We start from the raw sequence: 10162 nt of genomic DNA, 5'->3' as shown, positions 1-10162 counted from the left end.
ATTTGGTGCCAACTACACACGCAGATTGGATGGTTTGTCTGTTTAAATAGGTTTAAAATTATTTTTAATCGCTCTGCATAGCGTGATAACTTTAGGAGCTTGCATGATGACTTTCTTTGTGACAAGAGGCCGCATGGTCTGTCCACCATTTTGTGTGACCCTCATGGAGGTGGAAGGGGGAGGAGCAGCGGCCATTTTGGGAAGGTAAAAAAAAATTTTTTTCCTGAGCGGCTGATTTTCAGTTGACTCAGGAAATAATCAGCCATCCATTGTCAAAAAGAAATCATCATTTAATGAGTTTTTTTTAATGCATTTATTTAGTCTATATCATAGTCAATCATAAGTAGTTCAGATAGAGTTTAATAACAGTTAATAATAAATTAAATATTTGATTTAAGAAATACACAAATAAAACAAAGTCGTTTTTTTTTTTTGGTCACTGTCTCTCTTCAAAAAACCTGTTTTAACTCTGCTACTTGTAGGATGGCCATTGAAATGCAAATGACCTGTGGGACTGTTTTTTTTTTTTTTTCTCTCTCCAAGCAGTGAAAGAAATCGCACACTCATATGCAAATTAGAAGCACTGCATAGGGTCTCATATATGTAATATCTATATGCGTGTGCTTACATCAATGTATGTTATTAGATTAAATTTAGAATTGCATGTTCATTTGTGTAATTTTCACATCTCACTCTCCTGGTTGCCATTTCACAATTGATAACGTGCTAAGAAAGATTTGTTGCTATTAGTAGTTAAAGAGTAGAAGTAATATTTAAGGGTAATTTGTAAAGCACGCACACAGCTTTGCCTAAGATACAAGGAAAGACCTGGGTGGTGCTCGGTAGATGATTGAAGACCATCTACATTGATAAACGTGTTAATTGTATTTCTGTGGACATATCTGGCTGGCATACACGTGTTTCTAACAAAAGGGTTAGACTAGTGTACGCAACGTAAAGGCCGACGCACGCAGCGTATATTACAACGGAGCGTCTGGGTACGCCCACGTAACTCAAATCACACTATAGTATTATTTTAACAGGCGAAAAGGTGGCAACGCGATAAATAGCGCAAGTCAATTTTAGTGTCCGAAATTTAAACTAATAGATCCTTCTCTAAATTTACGACTCATCTGGTCTAAAGGAAAGAAATTTCTGCGCAGAAATAGAAACAAAAGTAAAGTGTACATGTGGTGAGTGAGTGTTTGTATATATATGTTTTTACAATTTTTGGGTTGAACCACAAGAAGTCGAGTTCTCGTGAGGTACATACATGTAAGTGACGTGCATGGTGGCTGGGGAGGCATCCCTTGTTAAACATAAATTTGAGCATTAGAGTATAGCAGACCAGGAGGTCCGGAACAGACCAGGAGGTCCAGGTACAGCAGACTAAGAAGTCCGCTATAGAGAAAAGAGCACAACCCAGGGGGTTGGTGCAGAACCCATATAGGCCATTAAAGCTCTGGCTGAAGGAATTCGCAGCCGCAATTTTCGATTCCACTGGTCGCTCCGCACATAAGATTAGTTGCTTATGTGCCGAACGATTGTACCGCACGTAATTGTGTGCATTAGTTAGTAATCTGACCCAGTGCCATTTGCGTACGAAAGGGGTCATAAACGCTATTTGTACATTCTAACGTGATTTGTGTAAAAAATTTTTATTTTAAGGGAGGTTCACTGGTCACTCAGGAACTATCCAGCAACCAATAGTTACTGGAAAGAGTAAGTGCTCTTCGGATCACCCTCGCATGTTCCAGTAAATAGCGGTTCAGGTCGCAGGGGCCCTGGGTCGAGTACGCCAGCGCTAAGGCAGTGTGTGGGCGTATTGGTCGGCGTGGGCGAGTGAGTGGGGTACTCGGTAAACCGCCACCGTCGGCCTATCTTGAACATCTTGGTTTTTGTAAGGGTTCGCTGAAGACCCTGATTGAAGGTCAGAGGTAGTGAAAGCAACACCTGCAAGTTATGGGGGCCAGTTGTTCAGGTAGGGGGCGATCAACCTCGGTTCGGGTTGATTCAGTAAACCGACCAATCGGGTCGGCAAGGTATGTAATGTGTGAAAAATACGGTTCACACACACAGGTTTTATGTGATGAATGGGAAAGAATGACTGTGCATGACGGGGAGAAGTTTCCCCGGGTAGGTAGCTTTAGCCCAGATGTGTTACAAAACCTAAGGAGAAGGATAGGTCTCATTAAATCAGCAAAGAGACGGATCAAACATTATGACTATTTAAAATTGTGGCAACAGGAAAGTGAAATGCAAAGAAGTTTAACTGACATATCTGACTCTCATCTTGGGAGGAGAGACATGGCAATGGAGAGGATTATGGTTGCGGAGAAAGGCACAATGTTGTACGATAAAAATGCACTTAGTAACTGTATTAAGGATGAAAGTAACAAATGTAATAATGTTTTATAAAAATGAAAAGTGTAAAAATTACAGATGTTAACCTGTGCAAGTCGCACCCCATGTTAAACTCCCCTCAGGATTACCAGCGAGAAGGTGAAACCAACACGATGTCAACACTCTACCCAGCAGTCATCATACGAGACACCCAGAGGGACACGGCCAAGTTGGTAAAGGCAATAGCAGAACCCCCTAACGGAGGGTCAGGTGAGGTCGTGTCAACAGGTAAGTACGGTATTGTATGTTACTCACAGACAAATGCATCTTACACCAAAGAGTTAACACAAAATAGCATAATGGAACAAAATCCTGTCAGGGTGAACAATATATATATTAAAACAAATGTACACTACAGGAAAGTAGCAGTTTAGGTGTTAATAAATGGTTTAAAGGAAGTATTAAGAACGAGTATACAAGCCTCTCTACCTAACTGGAGAAATAACTCAGTAACTGCATTAAGGAACTCCGCTGTTGGGCATGAGCAAAACATCATCAAGCACAGGGAAACAAAGAAGCCCCAGATCCCTGTGGGTAAGTCAAAGGTGAAAAGGTGTTATAATTGCCATAAGGAAGGTAATTTTGCAAGAGATTGTAGACCAAGAAGTAGACCAAATTCATATAAACCCCCTAGACAAAGATATGAGCAGAGTTATGACACACCAAATTGTAATCAGAGACCACATAGGAAGGAGTTTTGGGCCGCACCTGTAACATGCAATCAGGAAAGGTGATCATTAGGACTGATAGTAAGCCTGAGGTTACAGTTAATGAAATGGGAGGTCAGTTCCTTGCAGGCACAAGGACGGCCGGGTAGATGTTGTAATTTATCTGTAAATGTTCTTTTCCCCATCTCTGATGTTCATCGGCAGGACCCAAATATCACATAGCTATTTGGTCCTTGCAGAAGTCTACCAAACCCCAGTATGACCTACCAGCATCGATGTATCCTGGCCAGATACAGAGTGTAGGTATGGAAATACTGGTGGGAGAGACTATGCAAGGATACCATTGGACATGTAGATGTGACAGCCTAATGGTGAACGGAAGATCTGACAATGTTTTTTTTTTTCTCTCCTGAAAAAATGTTTTTTTTTCTGTTGTTGTTTATTGTTGATTTATGTGAAGGACGACAAGACTAGAGAACTAATTATCGTAACAAGTTTCTCTCCCCCTCAAACTGTTTTCCTGTACCCCCATTACAAATTTCTCCTTTTCTCCTCCTGTAAGATGGACTCGCCTCAAGAGACTGTGATCCGTGTTTTCATGTTGACCCTGATGTTGACCAGAGCAGTCTGTTTCGGTGAGAGTACCAGTGAGGTCGAGAAAGGATCCAGAATGGGTTTCTGATGACTGAGACGGAGGTGTAAATTTCCAATAGCAACACAATCACCAAGCAAAGGCGAGTACCGGAAACGATCTAGCAGCCATGTTATTTGTAGACAATTTTGAAGGATTGTTAGCTGAGAAAAGAACTGTATCTGTAGACACTGTGATAGTTGAGGATGGGTGCATCAAGAAATGTCAGTCCAGTTTTAACATTAACATGGACCGGCACCCATTGAGTGACTATCACTCCTTAGTGGGTAAAGTGTTAAATCAGACAGATTGTTGGGTATGCTCTCAAGTACCTCAAGGCCATAGCAAATCAGGTTTAGTACCATTCCCTTTAACGGTAGGGGAGGTACTTGAGTTAAGTGGTGGGAGACCGGTGGACAGGAGGTTTAATATCTCCAGTCCTCCTAGTTTGAAGCTCCACCAATATCATGTGGATAGATCCCTAGTATGTTTTAACATTTCCAATCCCCGAAAGCCGGGAAATTGGGAGGTGTCATGGAATAACCAAACCATGACCTTTTCATATAGAGCAGATAGAATGCCTACAGATACAGAGCTTATACGCCACATAGCCGGTAGTGGAAAATCTTTCCGATATAGGTATACCCTAGGAAATAGGATCATGAGAGTTGGAGAGGTATCACCAGGATACTGTGCACATATCATACAAACAGATACGTGTACTAAACAGATGGGAGAATTAGGGTTAGGAGATTTCATATGGAAAATGTGTAATATGGTTATGTCCTACTCCGTCCCATATGTTCTCCCCGATGATGCATATTTCATATGCGGGAGAAAGGCGTATGAGCGGCTTGCCCCAAACTCAGAAGGATTATGTTATATTGGAAAAGTACTGCCTGAGGTAATGACTGTATCGCATACCAAAATGAAAGATATTCACCGTGGTGCCCAAGCTCCTTATACTCACACCCATTACGAACACGTAGTTAAAAGGCAACTGACAGAAAGGACAGAGCATCCGGCCTCTGATCTGATCCATGAATCCACCGGGATTCAGGTTCTACTCGCGTTAGACTTCACTCGCACCGCCAGAGGAGTGTTGAACTATAGATATATATCAGCGCTTGCAAATTTATTAGACAATATCACTGAAATGTATGACGACACTTTTAGGTATACTGGAAGAGAGCTCCAAGCTTATAAAACAGAACTGGTTCAGCATAGGATGGTTCTTAATTATCTCACGGCAGTGACAGGCGGATATTGTGTCACACTGGCAACGCAGTACGGCGTGAAATGCTGCACTTATATTACGAATAGTACCGAGGACCCGGTCGAGGTCATAGACCAAAAGATGGACGACATTCTCCAATTAAAGTGGGAATTTCGCAGGAGACACAATCTCACCCTTGCTGCTGTGGGAAATGAGCTGACTGGTTGGGTGTCATGGTTGAACCCGCGAAATTGGTTCTCTGGTTTAGGAGAATGGGCTGAAGGAGTTATAATGAATGTAGGGAAGTTTCTTCTATGTATCCTGGGTGTTGTCATATCGATTGGCTTGATATTTAGATGCGGTCAAGCTTTAACGAAGTGTAAACAGAGTTCCAGGGTAATGAGTCTAAGGAGTGAGGAAATTGTAATTCCGATGGATTTGATTTATGACCCAACGATAGAGACAATGATGTGATGAAAATGTGATTCCACGGTCCGTTTCTTTCACCTGTTTCTCCTTTGTTTCTCTCCAAGGTGAAAAGACATCCGCTTGGAAGAAGAATTTGACAGCCTTGTATACAGACAACAGACGGACTAAAGAAGAAGTTTGACAACCTTATACACAGACAACAGATGGACTATGCCATAGACCCCCTTATCCCTAGTCACGTTAATTTTACGCTAGCCCAACACTTTTTGTAAGTCTATGGACATTGACAAAGCTTTTTGCATACCGCTAATAGCAAAAGCCCAAAGGAGACTTCAGACAAGACTTCAGACAAGACATCAGACAAGACTTCAATCGACAAATGTTCATTAACCTCACATAGAATACGACTGCATTTCCCATAATTGTTCTTTATCTTCATTTGTACAACCTTCAGGTAATAACACACATAGTCGATAGGGAATACAGGCACAGATATCAGCACTCACATACCTCCCCCATTCATGTATCATCAACTAAAATGTGCTCCCCCATTTTGTTGCAACCAAAAGCCGAAACGAGCTCGGTAAAGTTTGACAGCCCATCCACAGACCCTTAATACGGGATAAGAAGGAATTCAAATGTATACTTCGCAATACCTCGAAGCTTGATTTAAAACACGTACGGCACGATGATACATGACCCCCCAAACACGGATTCATACACACATGCTTCTGCTACCTCACTAGGTCATACCCTTTTCCCACCTTCTTCTCTCCTCCCTTACCCAATCATAGAAATGTATTTACATATGACATATATTTTTCTCTTTTTGAAATGTTTTAGGAAGTGGCAGTTATTGGTGACTGCCAAAGGGTGGACTGTCAAAGTCAAAAATATTACATAGAGAGAACATACAAACTGCACACATTTAAGTCGCTATACTTGCAAATATGCGCAGCGAGCACAGCAATATATGGTAACACACGCATTTACACGGACATGGCACAGAGATGGATTCGACACTTATTTCATACAGTACATAATTATAATAATATCAAGCACCAGACATCATGGAGATTTAAAATTAGCTAATGAATTAATGTCATGAATGTGTATTATTTGAACAGAACCAGATACACCCGTCATGTTTAATATTAAAACAAGCAGATTGGTGTGTAGATTAATTTGATACTTGTTGTGAAGTTGTGGGACATTGCAGCGGATAGATATGATTATATGTATAAAAGCTAAAATCCCTTTGTTAGAACAATGAATGATACAGTTGGCAGTTTGCAGGGCTGAACCTGATCAGCATATACAAAGCAAGAGAGACCCCTCCCCCAGGAACTAGTCAAATAGTTTAAAGTAGTTCCTGGCTAAAAAAAGAGGTCAGTGTTCAGTTGCTTGTGGCCTCAGAGGACAGATGTACTGTAGCTACTCCCACAGCTACCTGGCACCCAGAAGCATGGCTGGCCTATCCCCAGGACTGACTACCAAGCGAAAGGCTAAGTATCATAATCTCAATATCACATGGCTGATTGGCATAGAATAGTTTAAATATGTGTTTGAGGTAGAGTAGTTGTGAAGTGATTGGTATAGAGTGGTTGGTTTGGAGATACAAATGGCTTAAGGTTAATGAGGCTTGTGCAGTTGTGTGATTGTTGGGTGTTTGTGCTGATACTCTATGAAATCTGTAATGAATTGGAACAGTAGACAATCTGTAGCATAGCATCTCTGGTATAATTTTGTGGATGGTGATTTATAACAGATTGTAGTGGTTTTATATAGAGTGCATCTTGCTGAAATATAGCATGTGTTTGTAGGAATGGCAGGATGATATGTGTGGTTACATTGTGATCAGGTGTAGAAGATGGCTGCTGCTGGGTGTTTTCCCCTCCCCCTTTGAACCATGTGTTGCAGTCTTTGGAATCATGGGAGGTTTTTGCCAAAATGGAGTCTAGCTTCTGCCCCATGCGGCATTGTAGGGAAAATTGTGTTGCTGGGTGTTGTGTATATAGGGACAGGCAGCCTGGGTAAGCTCAAGTATTTTCTCCACAAAGATTCTCAGCATTGACTAACTGCGCAGCGATTGTTCCTCACATGTGTAAGTTTCTCTGCAGCCATATAACCATATTGTCTTATTGTTATTGTTAGCCATTCTCTCTCCCCCTCTCTCTCCCCTCCCCCTTAAACGTACTTGTGTCTTTATTGTATTATATGTTAGTTACTTGGTTAGATATTCTATGTTATTTTGGTAGTGTATAGCTTGTATTGTATTATTCTTTTTGAACGTTCATTCTCTCACTAAAGGCGTTAGAACCATAGACCGGTATTTGATTGATTATTATAAATGCATAAAGGTTCTCAGAGCGTCATAGTCGCTCATACAGCTTTTAAGCTACAAGGTTACACTGCATTACATCTACACATTATCACTGCACAAATGTTTACAGTATAAGTACATTCCTTAAGGTATAGTTAAGGGCGTACCCTTGCGGTACTTTTTGCGCCAATTGCGTACTGTGTTCTATAACCTTTTAGAGGGATTTAAATAAGATAAATATTCAGCTTTATCAATACACAGGCTATGTACAGTATGTATGACAGGGGATATATACACAGGCTATGTACAGTATGTATGACAGGTGATATATACACAGGCTATGTATGTATGTATGTATGTATGTATGTATGTATGACAGGTGATATATACACAGGCTATGTACAGTATGTATGCCAGGGGATATATACACAGGCTATGTACAGTATGTATGACAGGGGATATATATACACAGGCTATGTACAGTATATATGACAGGTGATATATACACAGGCTATGTACAGTATGTATGACAGGGGATATATACACAGGCTATGTACAGTATGTATGCCAGGGGATATATACACAGGCTATGTACAGTATATATGACAGGTGATATATACACAGGCTATGTACAGTATGTATGACAGGGGATATATACACAGGCTATGTACAGTATGTATGACAGGGGATATATACACAGGCTATGTACAGTATGTATGACAGGGGATATATACACAGGCTATGTATGTATGTATGTATGTATGTATGTATGACAGGTGATATATACACAGGCTATGTACAGTATGTATGCCAGGGGATATATACACAGGCTATGTACAGTATGTATGACAGGGGATATATATACACAGGCTATGTACAGTATATATGACAGGTGATATATACACAGGCTATGTACAGTATGTATGACAGGGGATATATACACAGGCTATGTACAGTATGTACGACAGGGGATATATACACAGGCTATGTACAGTATGTATGACAGGTGATATATACACAGGCTATGTATGTATGTATGTATGTATGACAGGTGATATATACACAGGCTATGTACAGTATGTATGCCAGGGGATATATACACAGGCTATGTACAGTATGTATGCCAGGGGATATATACACAGGCTATGTACAGTATGTATGACAGGGGATATATATATACACAGGCTATGTACAGTATGTATGACAGGTGATATATACACAGGCTATGTACAGTATGTATGACAGGGGATATATACACAGGCTTTGTACAGTATGTATGACAGGGGATATATACACAGGCTATGTACAGTATGTATGACAGGGGATATATACACAGGCTATGTACAGTATGTATGACAGGGGATATATACACAGGCTATGTACAGTATGTATGACAGGGGATATATACACAGGCTATGTACAGTATGTATGACAGGGGATATATACACAGGCTATGTACAGTATGTATGACAGGGGATATATACACAGGCTATGTACAGTATGTATGACAGGTGATATATACACAGGCTATGTACAGTATGTATGACAGGTGATATATACACAGGCTATGTACAGTATGTATGACAGGGGATATATACACAGGCTATGTACAGTATGTATGACAGGGGATATATACACAGGCTATGTACAGTATGTATGACAGGGGATATATACACAGGCTTTGTACAGTATGTATGACAGGGGATATATACACAGGCTATGTACAGTATGTATGACAGGGGATATATACACAGGCTTTGTACAGTATGTATGACAGGGGATATATACACAGGCTATGTACAGTATGTATGACAGGGGATATATACACAGGCTATATACAGTATGTATGACAGGGGATATATACACAGGCTATGTACAGTATGTATGACAGGGGATATATACACAGGCTATGTACAGTATGTATGACAGGTGATATATACACAGGCTATGTACAGTATGTATGACAGGGGATATATACACAGGCTATGTACAGTATGTATGACAGGGGATATATACACAGGCTATGTACAGTATGTATGACAGGGGATATATACACAGGCTATGTACAGTATGTATGACTGGGGATATATACACAGGCTATGTACAGTATGTATGACAGGGGATATACACAGGCTATGTACAGTATGTATGGCAGGGGATATATACACAGGCTATGTACAGTATGTATGACAGGGGATATATACACAGGCTATGTACAGTATGTATGACAGGGGATATATACACAGGCTATGTACAGTATGTATGCCAGGGGATATATACACAGGCTATGTACAGTATGTATGACAGGGGATATATACACAGGCTATGTACAGTATGTATGACAGGGGTTATATACACAGGCTATGTACAGTATGTATGACAGGGGATATATACACAGGCTATGTACAGTAAGTATGACAGGGGATATATACACAGGCTATGTACAGTATGTATGACAGGGGATATATACACAGGCTATGTATGTATGTATG

This window comes from Pseudophryne corroboree, chromosome 2 (genome assembly GCF_028390025.1).
Source record: "Pseudophryne corroboree isolate aPseCor3 chromosome 2, aPseCor3.hap2, whole genome shotgun sequence".
Lineage (NCBI taxonomy): Eukaryota > Metazoa > Chordata > Amphibia > Anura > Myobatrachidae > Pseudophryne > Pseudophryne corroboree.
This window is presented reverse-complemented; position numbering follows the sequence as displayed.